General features: G+C 42.3%; 1 protein-coding gene across 2 annotated transcripts in view; it reads left to right on the forward strand.

Moving 5' to 3' along the window:
• The window catches only part of LOC126253247 (uncharacterized protein K02A2.6-like), a 307,108-nt gene that overhangs the window by 93,408 nt on the left and 190,430 nt on the right, over positions 1-23,270 (forward strand). For both annotated transcript variants that reach the window (XM_049954445.1, XM_049954443.1), the window contains exon 2: positions 5,667-5,828. The gene's annotated coding sequence lies outside the window, so the exon portion shown is untranslated. The remainder of the gene's footprint in view (positions 1-5,666; positions 5,829-23,270) is intronic.

Below are 23,270 nucleotides of genomic sequence, written 5' to 3' on the forward strand. Positions count from 1 at the left end.
TTGAGTAACAGAAAAGACATTGAATTTAATTGATGAAAAGAGAAAATACAAAAATGCAGTAAGTGAAGCAGGCAAAAAGGAATACAAACGTCTCAAAAATGAGATCGACGGGAAGTGCAAAATGGCTAAGCAGGGATGGCTAGAGGACAAATGTAAGGATGTAGAGACTTACCTCATGAGGGGTAGGGATAGATACTGCCTACAGGAAATTTAAAGAGACCTTTGGAGAAAAGAGAACCACTTGTATAAATATCAAGAGCTCAGATGGAAACCCAGTTCTAAGCAAAGAAGGGAAAGCAGAAAGGTGGAAGGAGTATGTAAAGGGTCTATACAAGGGCGATGTACTTGAGGACAATATTATCGAAATGGAATAGGATGTAGATGAAGATGAAATGGGAGATATGATACTGCGTGAAGAGTTTGACAGAGCACTGAAAGACCTGAGTCGAAACAAAGGTCCGGGAGTAGATAACATTCCATTAGAACTACTGACAGCCTTGGGAGAGCCAGTCCTGACAAAACTCTACCATCTGGTGAGCAAGATGTATGAAACAGGCGAAATACCCTCAGACTTCAAGAAGAATATAATAATTCCAATCCCAAAGAAAGCAGGTGTTGACAGATGTGAAAATTACCGAACTATCAGTTCAATAAGTCACGGCTGCAAAATACTAACGTGAATTCTTTACAGACGAATGGAAAAACTAGTAGAAGCGGACCTCGGGGAAGATCAGTTTGGATTCCGTAGAAATATCGGAACACGTGAGGCAATACTGACCCTAAGACTTATCTTAGAAGCTAGATTAAGGAAAGGCAAACCTATTTTTCTAGCATTTGTAGACTTAGAGAAAGCTAGATTAAGGAAAGGCAAACCTATTTTTCTAGCATTTGTAGACTTAGAGAAAGCTTTTGACAATGTTGATTGGAATACTCTCTTTCAAATTCTGAAGGTGGCAGGGGTAAAATACAGGGAGCGAAAAGCTATTTACAATTTGTACAGAAACCAGATGGCAGTTATAAGAGTCGAGGGACATGAAAGGGAAGCAGTGGTTAGGAAGGGAGTGAGACAGGGTTGTAGCCTCTGCCGATGCTATTCAATCTGTATATTGAGCAAGCAGTAAAGGAAACAAAAGAAAAGTTTGGAGTAGGTATTAAAATCCATGGAGAAGAAATAAAAACTTTGAGGTTCGCCGATGACATTGTAATTCTGTCAGAGACAGCAAAGGACTTGGAAGAGCAGTAGAACGGAATGGATAGTGTCTTGAAAGGAGGATATAAGATGAACATCAACAAAAGCAAAACAAGGATAATGGAATGTAGTCAAATTAAATCGGGTGATGCTGAGGGGATTAGATTAGGAAATGAGACGCTTAAAGTAGTAAAGGAGTTTTGCTATTTAGGGAGTAAAATAACTGATGATGGTCGAAGTAGAGAGGATATAAAATGTAGACTGGCAATGGCAAGGAAATCGTTTCTGAAGAAGAGAAATTTGTTAACATCTAGTATAGATTTAAGTGTCAGGAAGTCGTTTCTGAATGTATTTGTATGGAGTGTAGCCATGTATGGAAGTGAAACATGGACGATAACCAGTTTGGACAAGAAGAGAATAGAAGCTTTCGAAATGTGGTGCTACAGAAGAATGCTGAAGATTAGATGGGCAGATCACGTAACTAATGAGGAAGTATTGAATTGGATTGGGGAGAAGAGAAGTTTGTGGCACAACTTTACTAGAAGAGGGGATAGGTTGGTAGGGCATATTCTGAGGCATCAAGGGATCACCAGTTTAGTATTGGAGGGCAGCGTGGAGGGTAAAAATCGTAGAGGGAGACAAAGAGATGAATACACTAAACAGATTCAGAAGGATGTAGGTTGCAGTAGGTACTGGGAGATGAAGAAGCTTGCACAGGATAGAGTAGCATGGAGAGCTGCATCAAACCAGTCTCAGGACTGAAGACCACAACAACAACAACAACAACAACAGCGTATCACTTGCGGAATATCATGTAATACGAGGGTTGTCCAGAAAGTAAGTTCCGATCGGTCGCGAAATGTAAACCACAGTGAAAATCAGAAACGTTTTATTTGCAACAGTTAGGTACACTTTCCACCTACTTCTCTACATAGTTGCCGCTCCAACTTCGAGTTTTGTCGTAGTGTTGTATCAACTGACCAATATCCTCGTCATAGAAAGCAGCCGCCTGTACTTTCGGCCAATTATCTGCACTGGTCTGCAGCACGTTGTGTGTGGAAAAATTTTGTCTTCATAGCCAGCTGTTCTTGTGAGGATAGATGAGACTCAGGGGGAGCCAATTACGGACTGTATTGTGGGTGATCAAACACTTCTCATCGGAAATGCTGCAGGAGCGTCTTCATTGTCCCTGCAGTGTGCGGCCGAGAATTATCATGAAGAAGGAACTGCTCGACAGTTGTTTTATGTGGGCTGCATGACACAGGCGAAATCTCTAACTAGGCCCTCATACTTGGTGGGAGATACGCATCTTTACGTATTCACTGTTCACTCAAAACTGAAAAGAGCACACGATCGACGGGCATACTGGAGACACTGTCCAACACATCTGTACAAAGCTTTACCGGATTTTCCCAGTGGTTTCCATTTCGCTATCGATCGGAACTTACTTTCTGGACAACCCTCGTAATGCCATTTAAAGTGATATCGATCTGTACTTTACATTTTAATGCTTATCTGCAAAGAGTATTGGTTCTTGTTACATATTAAATAGAGAACAAGTATGGAGCACTGTATCCAAACGCTGAAGCTCATCCTATCATTCTGGTCATAGATGTAGATACACGTTGTACTTTAGTGCAAAGAAATGTTCAGTTACCTCGAAAGTGGTGGATCTCTCTATACGAATATTATTTTTACGAGCAACGGAATAAGGCATTTCTTCTACGATGTCCCTAACAATTCGCAAAGCAGAAAGTGAGTGTTTGAAGATAAAGGTGCATCTGCATCAACTCGAAAATCTCATTGGGAATGGGGCTGTTTCCTTTGCTGTAATCGATTGTAACGTATGATGACTGGAAAAAAATAAAGTGATTGGGAAGACGTGTGCGGTACATTGTCATTCTCAAGTTCCATGGTCTATGAAAAAGCGGTCCCTCCAAGGCGTGTACTCAGTGGGTCATCCTGTCATTACAGTGCTGCAGTTCATCTGTTTAAAATGAGTACTGAAGATTTAACTAATCGGTTTCAAAACTCTTGAGTATCGAAATTACCCCAGCCATATCAAGACTAATATTTGTGTGTTTCCACAAGTAACAACTCGAATCAAATATAATTTTTTTTTTTAAATCTTCGGAGAACAACGCCTACGAACTTGGAAAGATAAGTGTGACCAGTGTTTAGAAGACACTTCAGGAATGATGGGCCTGATCAAGAGATGTTAGACGTATACTGGAAATTATTTTGGAAAGGAGAAATGCACGGGCGCTGTGTCAAAGTTTTCCTAGTGCCCTTCGCATTTCTGTTCCAAGAACTATTGCTGTCTGCGAATACCGCTTAATCTCCGAAATACGATTACTTTTGAAAAGGAGTAAGAATCAGGATACTGGAGCTCCCTGCATTTGATTACTAACGAGTGTATTTGAATTCTCGCTTTTTTCTGAGATAACTTGACTATGGTAAATGACGAATCAGTGGATGGACATTGAAAACCAACTATGGAAGCATACAGTCATAAATTTCATCTGTTCGGTAGCCCCTAAATACGCATAGACAAGTCACACTTCGCGCTATGGTTTATTAAAAAATATGGAATTCGAGTATGTATTTGCTTGAATGAGTGCCGAAATAGCGAACTTGGAAGCCCAAAGAAAATTACACCAAATAGATATTTGAGAAAATAGGTAACCAAGGCACCTGCGTACTGCTAGAACTGTCTCAGGACTTCGATACATTTCAGAAACTGAATATGATTTAAACCCTGGAAAACAGGACTTGGTTCATAATCAGATTATTTGGATTGTCAAGATTTTCGCAGTCAAATACAAATTCTTCTCTCCGACTTCTTCAGTGATACTAAGCTCCAAACTGTAGAGACTAGATGTAGCCAGATTCAAAAAGACAATGAAAATGCTGAACTTGGGCAATTGATGTGTTGCTACGACGGAGGCGATTAAACCAAGTATGACAGTTACAGAGTAAACACTCTCCATTTGCTTCAGTATCTTACAGAATCTAGCGATTCGGGGATTGTAGTTATTTGTGTATAAATTATCTATTTATTTATAATATATGTACTAAAAGTTAAAATATGCTAACATAATAAGAGGAAGATATGAAAATAAAACCTACTTCGAAGTAAAGTGAGCCGAGATATTTTTTTACGCTTCTAAGGCGAGATTTCCGAACAATCAGTAGTTAAATTAAGAGTATATTTACAGCGATAAAAGGTAAATTCGGTTAACGTTAAGTTTATTATTAAGTGTATAAAAGTTCAACTGAAATTTTATTGAAGCGCGATGAAAAACGAAACAAAAATGGATGAGACAGTTCGCTAATGAAATTAACATCCGTACTCAGAAATCGTCGGTGCCAATACTTCAAGTGAGACTTAGGGATTTGGACAGTCTGCAGTTGCTAACGGAGTGAGGAGAGTCGTCAGTTCTGCAAAGTCACTCTACGACGACAGCTCTAGCACTAGCCAGATTGCCGGCCGCGGTGGTCTCGCGGTTCTAGGCGCGCAGTCCGGAACTGTGCGACTGCTACGGTCGCAGGTTCGAATCCTGCCTCGGGCATGGATGTGTGTGATGTCCTTAGGTTAGGTAGGTTTAAGTAGTTCTAAGTTCTAGGGGACTGATAACCACAGCAGTTGAGTCCCATAGTGCTCAGAGCCATTTGAACCAACTAGCCAGATTCTTGTCCAAAACAAGCTCTTGTACTCTCCCTCCAGAGTGCATATATGACAACACACAAGATACAATGTGCCCTCACTTTCCTTCGTGTAACATTGGACAGATGTTACTGAGCATTGTGATGCTTTCATCTTTACCTAAAATCACAGTCATTGCTGAAAAATGAAAGAAGACTGGAGATTGCCACGAGGATAGGACAAGAGGGCTAAGTAGTTGTTGCACTGGTGTTCCAGTACTTCTATTCACGCTATTTCGCAGTTCGTCCTTGCTGCTTCAGGCTTAGCAAGATTTTACTTTGTGCGTGTTAACATGTAATTTGGCAGCAGACCATTGAAGCATCATTTTTATGTACACTCTCGTTTAAGATTCATCAGCTGCTCTCGGGTAACATTATTTACTTGAATTTCTACTTATTAAAATAGTCCATTGTTACAACTTGTTTCCAGTGTCTTTTAGTTACATTTTGCGGTATTACATTTGTGCTAATAGTAATTGCATCTTTCATTGACGTACCTATGGAGTGCTTCATTACGTTAAGGTCAATATTTCCATTACTGAATTTCACTATCTAATGTGTAAATGGTGGTATATGTAAGCGTTGCACTAACATGGCGTAAGAGTCTCTCTCTCTCTCTCTCTCTCTCTCTCTCTCTCTCTCTCACTCCCACTCCCCCCTCTCCCTCTCTCCTTCCGCCCCTCTCGCCTTCCCTCCCTTGTAATGTACTAGACGATTCATTTATTAAGGATGTTGCACAAGGAATTGTAACTGTTATCATTGATTTTTGCAGACCCTAAAGGCAGTTCGCGAACGTTGTGCGGCGGGTCTGGTTGCTTACTGACCATTCGCACAGCAGGTGTGTGTGCACGTCAAGTGATTTGTTGCTGAAGATTTGTCTTCGGTGTTATTGCGCAGACGTTCCAGTTGGGCCGGACGAGGCGGCGCTTGACACGTAAGTTGTAAGACCGCGAATTTTTATTTCGCTAGTAACAGAATAGCACAGTTTAACGAAATGTCATTTATGTTTTCTTTAAATAAGTTTTCTTTTTGCTTCTTTACGTAAATTAAATAAATAAAGGGGGAGAGACGATAGGAAACAGACAAGGCTCCCTACTCTCTCCATATTGATAGGTAATGTAGAAATCACGTAAAGAGATAAAAATTAGAAGTGAAAAATACAGGCTCTCTGCCAGATATCGGCTAGGACATTTAATTAATGTCGATAATTATGTGTGATGACTTGGCTAAATAGAAGCTAAGGGTCCGTATAAACAAAACCAAAATGATGTTAGGTAAATTGCATTGGCAAGTGAAAGAACACATTAAGATATACAACTCTAAGGTAAGTAGTATCTGCTGTGTGTGTGGTACAGCAGCTGGTGACAACGGAAGTCTAATTAAGAAATAAAGTAAGATTAGGATTTAACGTCACGCCGAGAAGGTCATTAGAGACTGAGCACGAGATGGGGTTGTGGGAAGATGGGGAGGAAATAGAATGTGTCCTTTTTCAAAGGGCCTATTTGTGGCATTTACCTTTCGCGATTTAAGAAAACAGTGGAAAATCTAAATTTGAATGGCTGGTCGGGGATTGAAACCGTGGCCTCCGGAAAACGATTGCAGAGTCATAGCCGTAATATAGAAATGTAAGTAACCTGGCGGTCAGGCCGAGGACCACGCTATGTTGATCGGCCAAGGCGTCATTCTCTGCCATATGGCGTCATTTGGATGCGGTATGGACGCCAGGGGGTCATCACACCTTTCTCCCACCCGTTCTTAGCGTTCCAGATGTTGGAGCCCCTTACTTCTCGTTCAGTAGCTCCTTAATTGGCCACACGAGGCTGAGTGCACTTCGTTTCAGTCCTCCTCCCAAGGAAAAATCCCTGGAAGTACCGGGAGCTGAACTCGGGTCATCTGCATACAGTTAAAGACACGCCTACCGCACAGCTTCGGAGGCGTATCTTACCACAATAGTCGGGAAAAAATTATGTCAGTACGTTTATTTAGTGTGTTATAAGATAGTATTGTGAACGGTGGACGAAGATTAAATTAAAAGCGAAGAAATATGATATCGAAATAAGACAAATACATCCTACACGGGCCGGCCGCTGTGGCTGAGCGGTTCTAGGCGCTTCAGTCTGGAACCGCGCGACCGCTACGGTCGCAGGTTCGAATCCTGCCTCGGGCATGTATGTGTGTGATGTCCTTAGGTTAGTTAGGTTTAAGTAGTTCTAAGTTCTAGGGGACTGATGACCTCAAATGTTAAGTCCCATAGTGCTCAGAGCCATTTGAGCCATCCTACACGGAAAGAATTACGCTGAGCGTGTACTAAAAGAAATAAACGAAAATGGACATCTAAGATCACCCAGAAAAGAAAAACTAAATATTTAGACTTCCAAGTTACCATAAGGTTTTCATGAAAGCATCCATATTGCAATTTGAAATCTGAGGAATGGACAGCAACTGTGACAATGGGGTGGTATAAAAAGAGACAGCAAGTGCATCTCGTAATGTTAAGAAGGCAGTAGGTTTTATTGTGAATGATATTTGATTTTCTTTGATAACTATGGTTAGATATTACATTTTAACAATGTTCTAATCTCAACTGAAAATTGTCTATTTGTGCCTAGTACAACGTGTGGAGGCTGGTATCGCACTTGGATCGTAACTGATACCGGCTGAGCACTCCATGTCTGACCTAGAACTGTTATCGTGTGCTTGAATTGGAGCCGAATTGGCGTCGTTGATTGTGAATTATCAGCAGACAGCTCTCCAGAACTCTATTTAATTGCTTTCGCTGCTGCGATGCTACAGATTATGGGATATCTTGCATAATTATGTATTCCTTTTAATGTAGGCTTAAATGTGATATCCTAATGTTTTATGCACATCCAACAACACCTCTCCGACAACATTTTTAATTGTTTAGATTTTCGTATGATACTGCACAATAATAATTCGTACAGTTCTCCGTGGATCGTTCAGGACAGTTGAGCGTTATGGTAGGCTGTCTGCGGAGTTTGGAAGCAGTAAAAGAAAACCTCTGACAAGCAGAAATTTCAGAATCTGTCTGTGAAGGGTGCTCGGAAAATGCGACTGGTAGAATATTACATTATACACCACTCCAGATGTGGTACATAGTTTTAACATGTTACACTAAATTCACACATCGTGTACTCTACAAAAAGCATGTTACGAAAAGAGGCGCAGCAAAGATCACGGGACTCTGTCACTGGAAGCAACTGAGAATCCAGGAACAGCTAATGCCCCTCATTACGTGTCCCAAAATAATGGAATAACTTCGGAAAGGAAACAAGCACGAATATATAATGCCAACGTATAGGTCGACTTGAAGCGAAGCGTGTTGCAACACGCACGCAATGCTTGTTAGAAGCGCGACAACTTCTCCCCGCTAACGACTGTGTGGCTTCTGGGTTATTGTGCGTAAGTGCTGTTCTACACCACGGGACACACAGAATTTCATTTCTCTTTACGGCTGAACTGATTATTTTGTGTAAGTTTTATGTTGTTAGGTGTCCGTTCTACGTTACGTCGTTCTCCTACAAGAAAATCTATTTCGGAAGATGGCGTTTTTATTATTATTCCTTACAACCGCTCAAGCAAGTAACATAATATGTGCAGTTGCTGAAAATTAGATTCACTATACAGTTAAAAAGTTACAAATGTCTCGAAGAATTTCCTCTTTAGGAGGCATAAAAAACCAAACGCAATCAGTAAGTTGTATGTAACTCTATAATCGCCGCAGCATTAGGCGCCCTTAGCACTTTGTGTCTGGTGCTTTTTTTTTTCCAGGAAGCAGGAAGCTTTTCACCTTGTGTAACCTGTGTTCATAGAACACGACAGTTTGGGCCTTGACCCATAGCGCTGACTCAGACATGACGTCACTTCTCGTGTTTGTCGCCTGCGTTTCAGACTGCGCTTCGATTACGGAGAAAGGAGAGAGTTACTTGATGTCAAGTACTTTCAGTATGGAGAAAGCGCTTAGACTTTTAATCCTTTTGGAACGCCAGATTTGGCTGGTTCCTTTTGTATGCAATGCATTTTCTGTTCCCAAGTCTCAATTTTTCTGTTAAACGAGCTTAAACAGTAAAATAAACATTCTGTCGATTGACGGTATCAGCACAGGTTGTCACGAAGACAGACTGTCAGAAAACACGAGATTCCTCGTTTTATGCCAGATCTTTTATGAAATAGAGATGTGGTTCTCCTCATATTCTTAACACCAACACTAGATTCCACCCAAATATTTTAAAATGAAGATTTTCGAGTTTAGCGGAAAGGCTGACTATCCACTCTTACATTAGTGGCAAAGTAGCGGCAACATGATCATCATACCGATGACTGTGAGGTGCGAGGAACTCCGGGATGCTGTTCATGCTCCAGTTTCGTTCATTTCATATTTGGTTCCCTTCCGATGCTCCATATGTGATGTTGCACGGATTAACCTATAGCAACAGTGCAGATCTTACGAAATATGTTATGTTTCTCAACATACAATGTGGGCAGTATTTTCGAGGTAACCATAGATCGGAAATGCATTGTGAAGCTGCTCTGGCCATAAGGCGACATCATCTAGCGACGTGTGCACGGAAGTGTCAGCATTTAACCTAGCTTGCCCCAGCTTACTACCTGTTATACTAAAGAGAGCAGTTGGTTAAGTTAACTGAAGATAATGGTTACAAATGAACAGTCAAATTCCTATCCATGGCTGGTTACGTTAGACGGAAATTTTCTCCTGACGTTTACTGAGCAAAGCTTAGACTTTAAAACAACTACGCCAAAAGTACAATGTTGCTATTAATTTGTTAAGATATTGCCAGATGTACTGCAGGAACAACACTGCAGTAAGATAGTCAACATGTTGTGCTGTAAGGTGCCACATTATTAATAATGGAATCTAGAGGACGAATTTTCGATTATTGCCAGTGTACATAGAGCATGAAATTACTTTCATTACAAGTATAATAGATAGGTCAGTGTGAACTAAGACAGTCATGAAGAAGAAAGTAGCAATTCAATTTTAAACCCTGTTTTATGTCCCGCAAATCAGAATTTTACAGCAAAGTCTCTAAATTACTTCCAACATTGCTACAAAAGTTGACATCGTTGAAGAAATGAGTGGCGGACCCTGTCGAAAGTTCCTGGACGAAACCGCACTAATACACACAATCAGACACGTTCGCTTACCCGAAAAACTTACCTTCATCCTCGCGCACGTCGCTGATTGACCGTCGCCTTTTAGCTAAGCAGTACAACTCATATATATATTTGTCACCTCATTGTGTAAATGTCGGCTTCATATCATTGTATCTCCCGCTTTATTCACGCAGATTCGGAAAACCATGCGCGTGTTGGAATGACTTAAGGCGGTATGGGTTCTTAGGCCTCGTTATTTATCTGTGTGTCGTTACTAAATGAATGGGACATCGGAGCGTAATGAAAGATTGCATTGTTCACACGAGTTAATGTTTCTTATTCTCTCCGTTGCGCCTAAATATTTGGCAGCAGTTTAGAAGCAGTCTGCTAGACGACAGTAATCGTCTTCGTGATAATTTGTCAAGTTAACAGCGTTCAGTGCACCGCAGTGTTCTCGGGACCACTTATCTCTGTTTTGATATTGACATAGCCACTGGCTTTGTGTGATCGTTTCAGAAGAGCATGAAATATTTCTATCTGTCGCTGAGCATGCTCACTTAAGAAGTTTTTGAGTCACCAGAAAATATCATGTGAGATGTTTGTTCTTTGATTTTAGCGAAGCTCAAAATCGATATTAATACATTAGCACTGTATTAGCGAATGGCTTATGACAAAAATATATTAGGTGGCGAACTTTATCTATGGTCAACGACTGTTAGCAAGAAGCTAAGAATGGTTGCTCCATTGGTACGAGCATTCTACAAAACCTTGTATCCTAGATCTTACAGGGAAAAACGTTGAAATGTATGTTGGACTACGAAAACTGAATACATATGCAGTGGCCGAATTAAGAAATAAGGAATAACGTCGGCTATATTTGATTCTCGCTCGTTCTTGCAAAGTTGATGCTAGTCTTCACACGGGCGTCTATACATTGCCTGTTGTCACTGGAGGAGGAAACTGAATTATTCTTGCATGTGTACGTTTTGTCGTCCTTTTATTCAAAACCCCAGTCGCGGACTGCATGTTTGCTGCTTAGTGCATTGTGATCATGAAACAGTCACTGTTGCCATGTCTCCGATCGCAGTCTTGCAACGTAGCCCAGGTAGGGCGCGAATAAGCATCACGCCTACATTTGATAACAGATGGTACAGTAAAACTTGCTGAAAACGGAATTGCTTGGGGCTAAAATAGTTTTCCAAACTCACTGGGCTACGTAAAATTTGTCAAGTATCATGTACAGAAGTACAGTAAAAAATTTTAATGTGCGTATACTGTATTTACATACCTTCACTCCAGCACAGTAGACGTTCATTTACTGTATATTGGCCAATAGAACACTGGACTACTACACTAATTGATAAATAACACGGCATTTCTATATTTTTACTCGAACTTTAAATTCGTGTATTGTTGTATGTACACACGTATTATCCCCATGTTTATTTGCTTTGCGTTTCACTTTTTTCGCCAAATATCAAGGAGGGAAACTGGGTTTAATTTCCTGTTCAAAATTGTTTTTTCTAGGCAATTTTTTGCACCATACAATAGTTCCAACAAGTCGGGAGAACTTTGTGTGTGCTGCAAATTGCATAACATCGTTTACGCATGCAGTGACTTCTTCGGGCGTATTAATTTTTCTAGGGACATAATTTTGCTCCTCTTCTTCTTCCTTTGTTCTTCATAATCATCCTCTGTGTTGCGGATTTCTATTAAATCTGTTGCTGAAGTGAAAGTGGAGTGAGTTGACAGGAAGTCATCACTTCGAATGTAATCATATGCACTACATAAAATGTTTCGCGTTTTCATTAATTCAGCAGTTGCTGCTGCCTTTTCTTGAACGTCGATGACCACAGAAGCATCTCGTTCTTGACCCCCAAACACCGCTTTGTTGAAGCACTTAGTGACAGTTTCGGGTTTTATTTCCTTTACTGCCAAGCCATTTCAATTTACTGCATCCAGGACAGAAACTAAGCGTCCAAAAGCAAACGCACTTTCGGCTTCTTCAAGAAGAACTTGGCGATTTCCTTTTTTTCATTTTGGCATTGAGAGGGCCCCATTCTTCCACAAGACCACTCCCCATCCACGCCTTTTTATTGCTTCGCCCTTTGACTGGAAGCTTACTGATGTCTATGTTTTTGAAACAACGCAGTTTTGCCGTCCTTCCAAGGCTTCATCATTTCACCTAACATGTTTCCACGCAACCGTACAGTGAGTCTTTCCTTGGACATTTTTCCGCCGGTGCAATTTTCACCTCCAATTGCTAGCGACATTGAAGCCAGCATGCGATAAAACAGTCCCGTTTCATCGGCATTGAACACGTCTTTCGGGTCATAATTCACAATTAAGTTGGACAGTATTGTCTTCCATTCTGTTGCTACACTTTCCTGCACACTCTTAACTTCCCCACACACTTCATTCCACACTATGTTGTGCCTAGCCCTGAAGCTATCCAGCCATCCTGCGGATGCCTGTAACTCCGTAATTCCAAGCTCTTTAGCGACTTTCAGAGCCTCTGTTTCTTAACCCTCCGGCAGGCGCGCCTACTGTTGTCACACGAGCAGGCGCGCGTTGTGAAATTTGCAACATAGTCATTTGTCAGTAAAAACAAACTTTTCTTAAACAATTATATTTATTGAAGAAAGCAGTTCATATTCGCTATCTTCAACATTTATAATTAAACCTTTTGCTCATTTAGTTCTTTAAATATTTAGCCAATTTTTCTGACATATGTTCACTTTCATAACACCTTTCACAGACGATTTGTTTGTGAATTAATTCCGGTAATGTTCAGAAAATGAAAAAGTAGCCAATGGCCATCACCTTGTAATCCTTGAAATGGAGTATCAGCCACACATTTTAGCTACAACGTCAACCCCACCTTTTGTCATGTTGTACTCAGTTATGATTTCAGGTTTGTGTGTTTCTTCATCCACTGTCGCCATGACATGCACAGCAGACTGAAGTATGGTAGCACAGTTTTTACAAGGAACATATGAAACTCAGGTCTTATCCTACTGAAACCAAACATTGCACTTCCAATTTCTTTTGTTTTGTTTGGGAAAAATTCTGGAAGAATTTCCCGTCTGTTCGTTATTGTACCAATGCAAGTAATATTCTTCTGCAGCAAATATTCAGAAAGGAGTTAGCTTGTGTGCTAATTGTCAGTTTTAAAGTTCCTGTTACAGGTTTCTAAAGGCACCATATGTCTCTTCACTATGTCCCCAGGAGCATTAGATACCCAATATTGTCCTTCAGTTGCATGCCGCAATAAACCTGCAATAAAATGTTTTTCCATCATATAGAGCAAACATTTTTGTCCCATATTTAGCTGGTTTGCTGGGTATGTGCTAAATCCCTCTACAGTGATCGCCGTAGGGGTGAATTCACCATACTGTAAGAACATCGACAGTTAACAGCAAAAGGATCCGATACTGTACGATTTGCAACCAACTTATCAGATTCTCTCCTGTCATACAGGAGCATACAGCTTAGAAAAAACAGAAACCTATTGTAACTCATTGCAGTCCTAAGCAGTAGCATTCCTGTTCCGTCTCCTGCCCAGAGTTCCAGTACATTAGCATGGTGGCATTTTCTTCTTCATCTTCAAAACAATCCCGAAAACAACCATCATTCCGTCACTTTATTACCTCTTTAGTGCGATAATTAATGTGTGTCTCGCTGTTTATTTATATACAGGGCTATTACAAATGATTGAAGCGATTTCATAAATTCACTGTAGCTCCACTCATTGACATATAGTCACGACACACTTCAGATACGTAGAAAAACTCATAAAGTTTTGTTCGGCTGAAGTCGCACTTCAGGTTTCTGCCGCCACAGCGCTCGAGAGCGCAGTGAGACAAAATGGCGACAGGAGCCGAGAAAGCGTATGTCGTGCTTGAAATGCACTCACTTCAGTCAGTCATAACAGTGCAACGACACTTCAGGACGAAGTTCAACAAAGATCCACCAACTGCTAACTCCATTCGGCGATGGTATGCGCAGTTTAAAGCTTCTGGATGCCTCTGTAAGGGGAAATCAACGGGTCGGCCTGCAGCGAGCGAAGAAACGGTTGAACGCGTGCGGGCAAGTTTTACGCGTAGCCCGCGGAAGTCGACGAATAAAGCAAGCAGGGAGCTAACCGTACCACAGCCGACGGTTTGGAAAATCTTACGGAAAAGGCTAAAGCAGAAGCCATACCGTTTACAATTGCTACAAGCCCTGACACCCGATGACAAAGTCAAACGCTTTGAATTATCGGCGCGGTTGCAACAGCTCATGGAAGAGGATGCGTTCAGTGCGAAACTTGTTTTCAGTGATGAAGCAACATTTTTTCTTAATGGTTAAGTGAACAGACACAATGTCCGAATCTGGGCGGTAGAGAATCCTCACGCATTTGCGCAGCAAATTCGCAATTCACCAAAAGTTAACGTGTTTTGTGCAATCTCACGGTTTAAAGTTTATGGCCCCTTTTTCTTCTGCGAAAAAAACGTTACAGGACACGTGTATCTGGACATGCTGGAAAATTGGCTCATGCCACAACTGGAGACCGACAGCGCCGACTTCATCTTTCAACAGGATGGTGCTCCACTGCACTACATCATGATGTTCGGCATTTCTTAAACAGGAGATTGGAAAACCGATGGATCGGTCGTGGTGGAGATCATGATCAGCAATTCATGTCAAGGCCTCCACGCTCTCCCTACTTAACCCCATGCGATTTCTTTCTGTGGGGTTATGTGAAAGATCTTCCCCCATGAACCATGGACCTTGCCGTTGGTGGGGAGGCTTGCGTGCCTCAGCGATACAGATGGCCGTACCGTAGATGCAACCACAACGGAGGGGTATCTGTTGAGAGGCCAGACAAACATGTGGTTCCTGAAGAGGGGCAGCAGCCTTTTCAGTAGTTGCAGGGGCAACAGTCTGGATGATTGACTGATCTGGCCTTGTAACATTAACCAAAACGGCCTTGCTGTGCTGGTACTGCGAACGGCTGAAAGCAAGGGGAAACTACAGCCGTAATTTTTCCCGAGGACATGCAGCTTTACTGTATGATTAAATGATGATGGCGTCCTCTTGGGTAAAATATTCCGGAGGTAAAATAGTCCCCCATTCGGATCTCCGGGCGGGGACTACTCGAGGACGTCGTTATCAGGAGAGAGAAAACTGGCGTTCTACGGATCGGAGGGTGGAATGTCAGATCCCTTAATCGGGCAGGTAGGTTAGAAAATTTAAAAAGGGAAATGGATAGGTTAAAGTTAGATATAGTGGGAATTAGTGAAGTTCGGTGGCAGGAGGAACAAGACTTTTGGTCAGGTGATTACAGGGTTATAAATACAAAATCAAATAGGGGTAATGCAGGAGTAGGTTTAATAATGAATAAAAAATAGGAGTGCGGGTTAGCTACTACAAACAGCATAGTGAACGCATTATTGTGGCCAAGATAGGCACAAAGCCCATGCCTACTACAGTAGTACAAGTTTATATGCCAACTAGCTCTGCAGATGATGAAGAAATTGATGAAATGTATGACGACATAAAAGAAATTATTCAGGTACTGAAGGGAGACGAAAATTTAATAGTCATGGGTGACTGGAATTCGTCAGTAGGAAAAGGGAGAGAAGGAAACATAGTAGGTGAATATGGATTGGGGGGAAGAAATGAAAGAGGAAGCCGCCTTGTAGAATTTTGCACAGAGCATAACTTAATCATAGCTAACACTTGGTACAAGAATCATAAAAGAAGGTTGTATACCTGGAAGAATCCTGGACATACTAATAGGTATCAGATAGATTATATAATGGTAAGACCGAGATTTAGGAACCAGTTTTTAAATTGTAAGACATTTCCAGGGGCAGATGTGGATTCTGACCACAATCTATTGGTTATGAACTGCAGATTGAAACTGAAGAAACTGCAAAAAGGTGGGAATTTAAGGAGATGAGACCTGGATAAACTGCAAGAACCAGAGGTTGTAGAGAGTTTCAGGGAGAGCATAAGGGAACAATTGACAGGAATGGGGGAAAGAAATACAGTAGAAGAAGAATGGGTAGCTCTGAGGGATGAAGTAGTGAAGGCAGCAGAGGATCAAATAGGTAAAAAGACGAGGGCTAATAGAAATCCTTGGGTAACAGAAGAAATATTGAATTTAATTGATGAAAGGAGAAAATATAAAAATGCAGTAAATGAAGCAAGCAAAAGGGAATACAAACGTCTCAAAAATGAGATCGACAGAAAGTGCAAAATGGCTAAGCAGGAATGGCTAGAGGACAAATTTAAGGATGTAGAGGCTTGTCTCACTAGGGGTAAGATAGATACTGCCTACAGGAAAATTAAAGAGACCTTTGGAGAGAAGAGAACCACTTGTATGAATATCAAGAGCTCAGATGGCAACCCAGTTCTAAGCAAAGAAGGGAAGGCAGAAAGGTGGAAGGAGTATATAGAGGGTTTATACAAGGGCGATGTACTTGAGGACAATATTATCGAAATGGAAGAGGATGTAGATGAAGATGGAATGGGAGATACGATACTGCGTGAAGAGTTTGACAGAGCACTGAAAGACCTGAGTCGAAACAAGGCCCCGGGAGTAGACAACATTCCATTAGAACTACTGATGGCCTTGGGAGAGCCAGTCCTGACAAAACTCTACCATCTGGTGAGCAAGATATATGAGACAGGCGAAATAACCTGGTAGAAGCGGACCTCGGGGAAGATCAGTTTGGATTCCATAGAAATGTTGGAACACGTGAGGCAATACTAACCTTACGACTTATCTTAGAAGAAAGATTAAGGAAAGGCAAACCTACGTTTCTAGCATTTGTAGACTTAGAGAAAGCTTTTGACAACGTTAACTGGAATACTCTCTTTCAAATTCTGAAGGTGGCAGGGGTAAAATACAAGGAGCGAAAAGCTATTTACAATTTGTACAGAAACCAGATGGCAGTTATAAGAGTCGAGGGACATGAAAGGGAAGCAGTGGTTGGGAAAGGAGTGAGACAGGGTTGTAGCCTCTCCCCGATGTTATTCAATCTGTATATTGAGCAAGCAGTAAAGGAAACAAAAGAAAAATTCGGAGTAGGTATTAAAATTCATGGAGAAGAAGTAAAAACTTTGAGGTTCGCCGATGACATTGTAATTCTGTCAGAGGCAGCAAAGGACTTGGAAGAGCAGTTGAACGGAATGGACAGTGTCTTGAAAGGAGGATATAAGATGAACATCAACAAAAGCAAAACGAGGATAATGGAATGTAGTCAAATTAAATCGGGTGATGCTGAGGGGATTAGATTAGGAAATGAGACGCTTAAAGTAGTAAAGGAGTTTTGCTATTTAGGGAGTAAAATAACTGATGATGGTCGAAGTAGAGAGGATATAAAATGTAGACTGGCAATGGCAAGGAAAGCATTTCTGAAGAAGAGAAATTTGATAACTTTGAGTATAGGTTTAAGTGACCGCGAGTCGTTTCTGAAAGTATTTGTATGGAGTGTAGCCATGTATGGAAGTGAAACATGGACGATAAATAGCTTGGACAAGAAGAGAATAGAAGCTTTCGAAATGTGGTGCTACAGAAGAATGCTGAAGATTAGATGGGCAGATCACGTAACTAATGAGGAAGTATTGAATTGGATTGGGGAGAGGAGAAGTTTGTGGCACAACTTGACTAGAAGAGGGGATAGGTTGGTAGGGCATATTCTGAGGCATCAAGGGATCACAAATTTAGCATTGGAGGGCAGCGTGGAGGGTAAAAATCGTAGAGGGAGACCAAGAGATGAATACACTAAGCAGATTCAGAAGGATGTAGGTTGCAGTAGGTACTGGGAGATGAAGAAGCTTGCACAGGATAGAGTAGCATGGAGAGCTGCATCAAACCAGTCTCAGAACTGAAGACCACAACAACAACAACAACATGTGAAACATGTGTGTTTAAACCTCCTCTACCAAGAAACGTGCCAGAACTGCTCGGTCACTGCGGCCGGCAAAGTTTAGGTCAATGACTTTCAAAAAAGTACCAACTTCATCAGTTATACCCATCACCTTTCTCTTCGGATCTGGTGGAATTTGCACAATTTTTTTTCTGCTGGTTTTTGATGTATTGACACACTCGCTTTTACACCAACTTGAAAGTTAATCTTTTCAATAAAGAAACCTCGTACATCGGCTGCCTCATCGGGATCATCACCATCCTCACCTTCAAGTTCAGATTCACTGCCATGGTCTCATTCAATGTTTTCATCACTGAAATCTACTTTACTTTCCTCCAAGTCTGAAAAATCTGGATGGACTTTATCATCACCTTCTTCGAAAGAAGTGAAATGAATTAGTACATTCAGATGTCAGCGTAACCAAAGTAACGTTTAATGTGCATATATAAAAACTAAAAAAAAAAAACAACGAGCAAGTATAGTTAACATTTTAGCTCACTTTCCTCTGGACACTGCTGGACAGAGCTTGCAACTGTCACACCAGCAGGCGCGCGTTGTACTTTTTCAACATTCGACACGTCGTTTTTTACAATTCTAAAAACAAAATGAGAAAGCTAACAAAATGAACTTAAGTCACTTTAACATTGTCGAGAAAACGAAACGATGGAATACATGGCAGCAATGGCGCAATAGCTCAAGGTTAAGGCGTCGATTAGACATAAAAACTGCTGCTGTTGATTTTTTACAACAGTGCGCCGCTCGAGGGTTAAAGTCTCATAAATGTGTGTCTTACCGCATTTAAAACGCAACATTATTTCGTGTACAGAGAGTTTATCTTTCTCACGCGCCTCGATTACATTAATCTCTTCGTTAAGTGTTGACACATACCGTTTGTTCGACATCATGTTACTGTACCTCCTAAAATGCTATTAGTCACTGAATAAAACACATTTTTAGTAAAAATTATCGATATAAGTAAAATGTAAATTATAAGTAAAAATTATCAATATACCGTAATATTATATGCAACTGAGGAAGATAGGACTACAAAAGTTGAAGCTTTCCAGGTAAAACAATTGTTTAACGGAACAATAACCACGCAAACAAACTTGTTAATACCCACCTCTTCCACTGCGCACATTGCAGCAGTGTGTTGGTAGATGCGCAACAATGCTCCTGTATGCGCCGGCGGACGTTAATAATGAGGAAATCGAGAAAGCCGACAATCAGAGCGCTGACAAACGAACCGTTTCCTTTGATGTACTGTACCGACACTGAGCGTAACTTATTCGCTGTTGCATAGAGCGGCGCGGTTTTAGGTCCATACCAGCAGCGCCGCGGTGCGTTTGACCTCTTTCTTTGGTTTTGCGCCGCTTAACAGAGGTGTTGAAAGTAACGTCCTTGCAGAGTCCTAAATAACTAATGAATTGTAATACAGTAGTATTGTATAGGCTCTTGCCGTATACACAATGAATTATTAAGTATGTTCCAAGATTTGCTTCCAGTTTCCGCGTTAGGCACGTCCCGCTTTATAGAAAAAAATCAGTAATCAGTATACAAAAGTGCACTGAATGCGTCGCACTGAAATACTTGTTCGGTTTGGACATAATTCCGAATTATACACGTGCCGATTTGAGCAAGTTTTACTTGTCAATACACTACCTCTGAAGTGTAAAGGGAATTACTTACACGTGCTGCACATTGCAATCTCGCGTAAATTTAGGACAGATTATATGACCTGATATTTTCTATCCGTCAACTGATGGAAAAAAGTTGGGAGTATAACAAAAGGATGATAATGGTTTCTATAGACATAGAAAAGGCATATGACTCAGCTAAAAGGGAAAGACTGGGAAGAAATGAAGAAGATAGATATAGAAGATGGATACATTGATGTAATAATGTACAGAGGACACAATTGTAGAAATAAAACATCACTGAGGAACTCTGAATACTTCGAAATAAGACAAGGACTTAAGCAAGGAAGTATTCTATCTCCTGCACTTTTTAATGTTGTGATGGAGAGAATGAATAGGGCAGTTAAAGATATACACTCCTGGAAATGGAAAAAAGAACACATTGACACCGGTGTGTCAGACCCACCATACTTGCTCCGGACACTGCGAGAGGGCCGTGATCACACGCACGGCACAGCGGACACACCAGGAACCGCGGTGTTGGCCGTCGAATGGCGCTAGCTGCGCAGCATTTGTGCACCGCCGCCGTCAGTGTCAGCCAGTTTGCCGTGGCATACGGAGCTTCATCGCAGTCTTTAACACTGGTAGCATGCCGCGACAGCGTGGACGTGAACCGTATGTGCAGTTGACGGACTTTGAGCGAGGGCGTATAGTGGGCATGCGGGAGGCCGGGTGGACGTACCGCCGAATTGCTCAACACGTGGGGCGTGAGGTCTCCACAGTACATCGATGTTGTCGCCAGTGGTCGGCGGAAGGTGCACGTGCCCGTCGACCTGGGACCGGACCGCAGCGACGCACGGATGCACGCCAAGACCGTAGGATCCTACACAGTGCCGTAGGGGACCGCACCGCCACTTCCCAGCAAATTAGGGACACTGCTGCTCCTGGGATATCGGCGAGGACCATTCGCAACCGTCTCCATGAAGCTGGGCTACGGTCCCGCACACCGTTAGGCCGTCTTCCGCTCACGCCCCAACATCGTGCAGCCCGCCTCCAGTGGTGTCGCGACAGGCGTGAATGGAGGGACGAATGGAGACGTGTCGTCTTCAGCGATGAGAGTCGCTTCTGCCTTGGTGCCAATGATGGTCGTATGCGTGTTTGGCGCCGTGCAGGTGAGCGCCACAATCAGGACTGCATACGACCGAGGCACACAGGGCCAACACCCGGCATCATGGTGTGGGGAGCGATCTCCTACACTGGCCGTACACCACTGGTGATCGTCGAGGGGACACTGAATAGTGCACGGTACATCCAAACCGTCATCGAACCCATCGTTCTACCATTCCTAGACCGGCAAGGGAACTTGCTGTTCCAACAGGACAATGCACGTCCGCATGTATCCCGTGCCACCCAACGTGCTCTAGAAGGTGTAAGTCAACTACCCTGGCCAGCAAGATCTCCGGATCTGTCCCCCATTGAGCATGTTTGGGACTGGATGAAGCGTCGTCTCACGCGGTCTGCACGTCCAGCACGAACGCTGGTCCAACTGAGGCGCCAGGTGGAAATGGCATGGCAAGCCGTTCCACAGGACTACATCCAGCATCTCTACGATCGTCTCCATGGGAGAATAGCAGCCTGCATTGCTGCGAAAGGTGGATATACACTGTACTAGTGCCGACATTGTGCATGCTCTGTTGCCTGTGTCTATGTGCCTGTGGTTCTGTCAGTGTGATCATGTGATGTATCTGACCCCAGGAATGTGTCAATAAAGTTTCCCCTTCCTGGGACAATGAATTCACGGTGTTCTTATTTCAATTTCCAGGAGTGTAGTAAAAGAAAAAGACAAAAAGATGATTTTTGCAGATGATATGGTAATATGGGGTGATAACGAGGTAGATGTACAGTTACAGTTTTGGGATTTTCTCTGCCTCCTGATGACTGGGTGTTGTGTGATGTCCTTAGGTTAGTTAGGTTTAAGTAGTTCTAAGTTCTAGGGGACTGATGACCATAAATGTTAAGTCCCATAGTGCTCAGAGCCATTTGAACCAAGTTACAGCTTGATGTGTGGAAGGAAATAATGAAAAGGTATGGATTAATAATAAAGATAAGAGTGAAGTAATGGTATTTGGAAGAGAGAAAGGGATCAACGGAAATATTACCTTGAACGGAGAACCCCTCAAAGTGGTAGAAAGTTTCACTTATGTAGGGAGTGAAATATCTAGGGATGGAAGAATAACTAACGAAATTAATAGGAGGTTACAGAAGGGAGGCAGTTTCTACCAAACAATAAAACACCTCATTTGGAATAAGGAAGTTTCAGAAAAAGCAAAACTCCTTATGTATAAGAATTATTACTTCCCTATTGTCACCTATGGTGGAGAAACATGGACAATGACGGAAACTGACTGGAGCAGACTGCAAGCAGGGGAAATGAAACTTCTCAGAGCAGTTAAGGGAAAAGCAAGAATGGACAGAGTAAGGAATGTAGAGATTAGAAATGACCTTAAACGAGAAAGTATGAGAGAAGAAATTGGAAAAAAAAGAGATTAAGATGGTATGGGCATGTTAAGAGGATGCATGGGCAGAGACTCCCCAAAATTATGGAAGATGGATGGGAAGAGACCTAGAGGGCGCCCAAGAACACGGTGGAAAATGGGAGTGAGAATATCTGTAGAAAGGAGAGGTGTGACCTGGCAGCAAGTGGAGGAAGAAAAGTGGTGGGAGGACCGAGCCAAATGGGGAGGGTCCGCAGCTCGTGATCGTGCGGTAGCGTTCTCGCTTCCCACGCCCGGGTTCCCGGGTTCGATTCCCGGCGGGGTCAGGGATTTTCTCTGCCTCGTGATGACTGGGTGTTGTGTGTTGTCCTTAGGTTAGTTAGGTTTAAGTAGTTCTAAGTTCTAGGGGACTGATGACCATAGATGTTAAGTCCCATAGTGCTCAGAGCCATTGAGCCCAAATGGGGAGGAGTCGTCAGCACCCAGACCCGGCATAGCTGGAGTGGGATTCGTATATAGATAGATATATGACTGACGGGAATGGGTGATGAAACGAACAGCTGTTATGGTACTTCAGGCGCTATTCACTGAAGAGCTGAATATCAGGACCTCTCAAGTCTTGCGAGACTTCTCATGCATTGACCTTGTAGTGCTGGAATTATCTTTCAGGTGATGTACGAAGGGACAAGACTACAGTGTCACAAGAGATAAATCGTTCCGAAAATTGGCTTTTTTGAAGGAAAGTTTTGTTGGTATTATTCCTTCTTTTGCATTTCACTGAAGTGACAGTTTCCAGGGGAAGTGGCATTACTTTCTATTTTCATTCTCAATTTCCGGGAAGTTGCGTTGCTTTCTGCTTTCATTCCACATCACACGTCACGGTCACTCCCCCACGCGCCTCACCTGGCTTGCTTAAGCCGTCTTCAAACGGGACGAAGCAGCTCACGTCGACGTCGACGTGGACGCGGATGGGACATCCAACCTCACGAGAGTGACAGCGCCGCCAGCTGGTTAACATGATTTGCGTTCTCCAGCGGCCGTTGTCGGCTATATTTCGCTCGGAAACCACACAGTATATTTAAGAAAATGGAAGCGAGCAAAATACCTGTGTTAACTATGTTAACGATTGTCGAAAAAGAAAGGAGAAAATTGCAAAAAAGATTGTGGACTCGTCGATGGCTTGAAC

The sequence above is a fragment of the Schistocerca nitens genome, chromosome 4 (assembly GCF_023898315.1).
Source record: "Schistocerca nitens isolate TAMUIC-IGC-003100 chromosome 4, iqSchNite1.1, whole genome shotgun sequence".
Taxonomy (NCBI): domain Eukaryota; kingdom Metazoa; phylum Arthropoda; class Insecta; order Orthoptera; family Acrididae; genus Schistocerca; species Schistocerca nitens.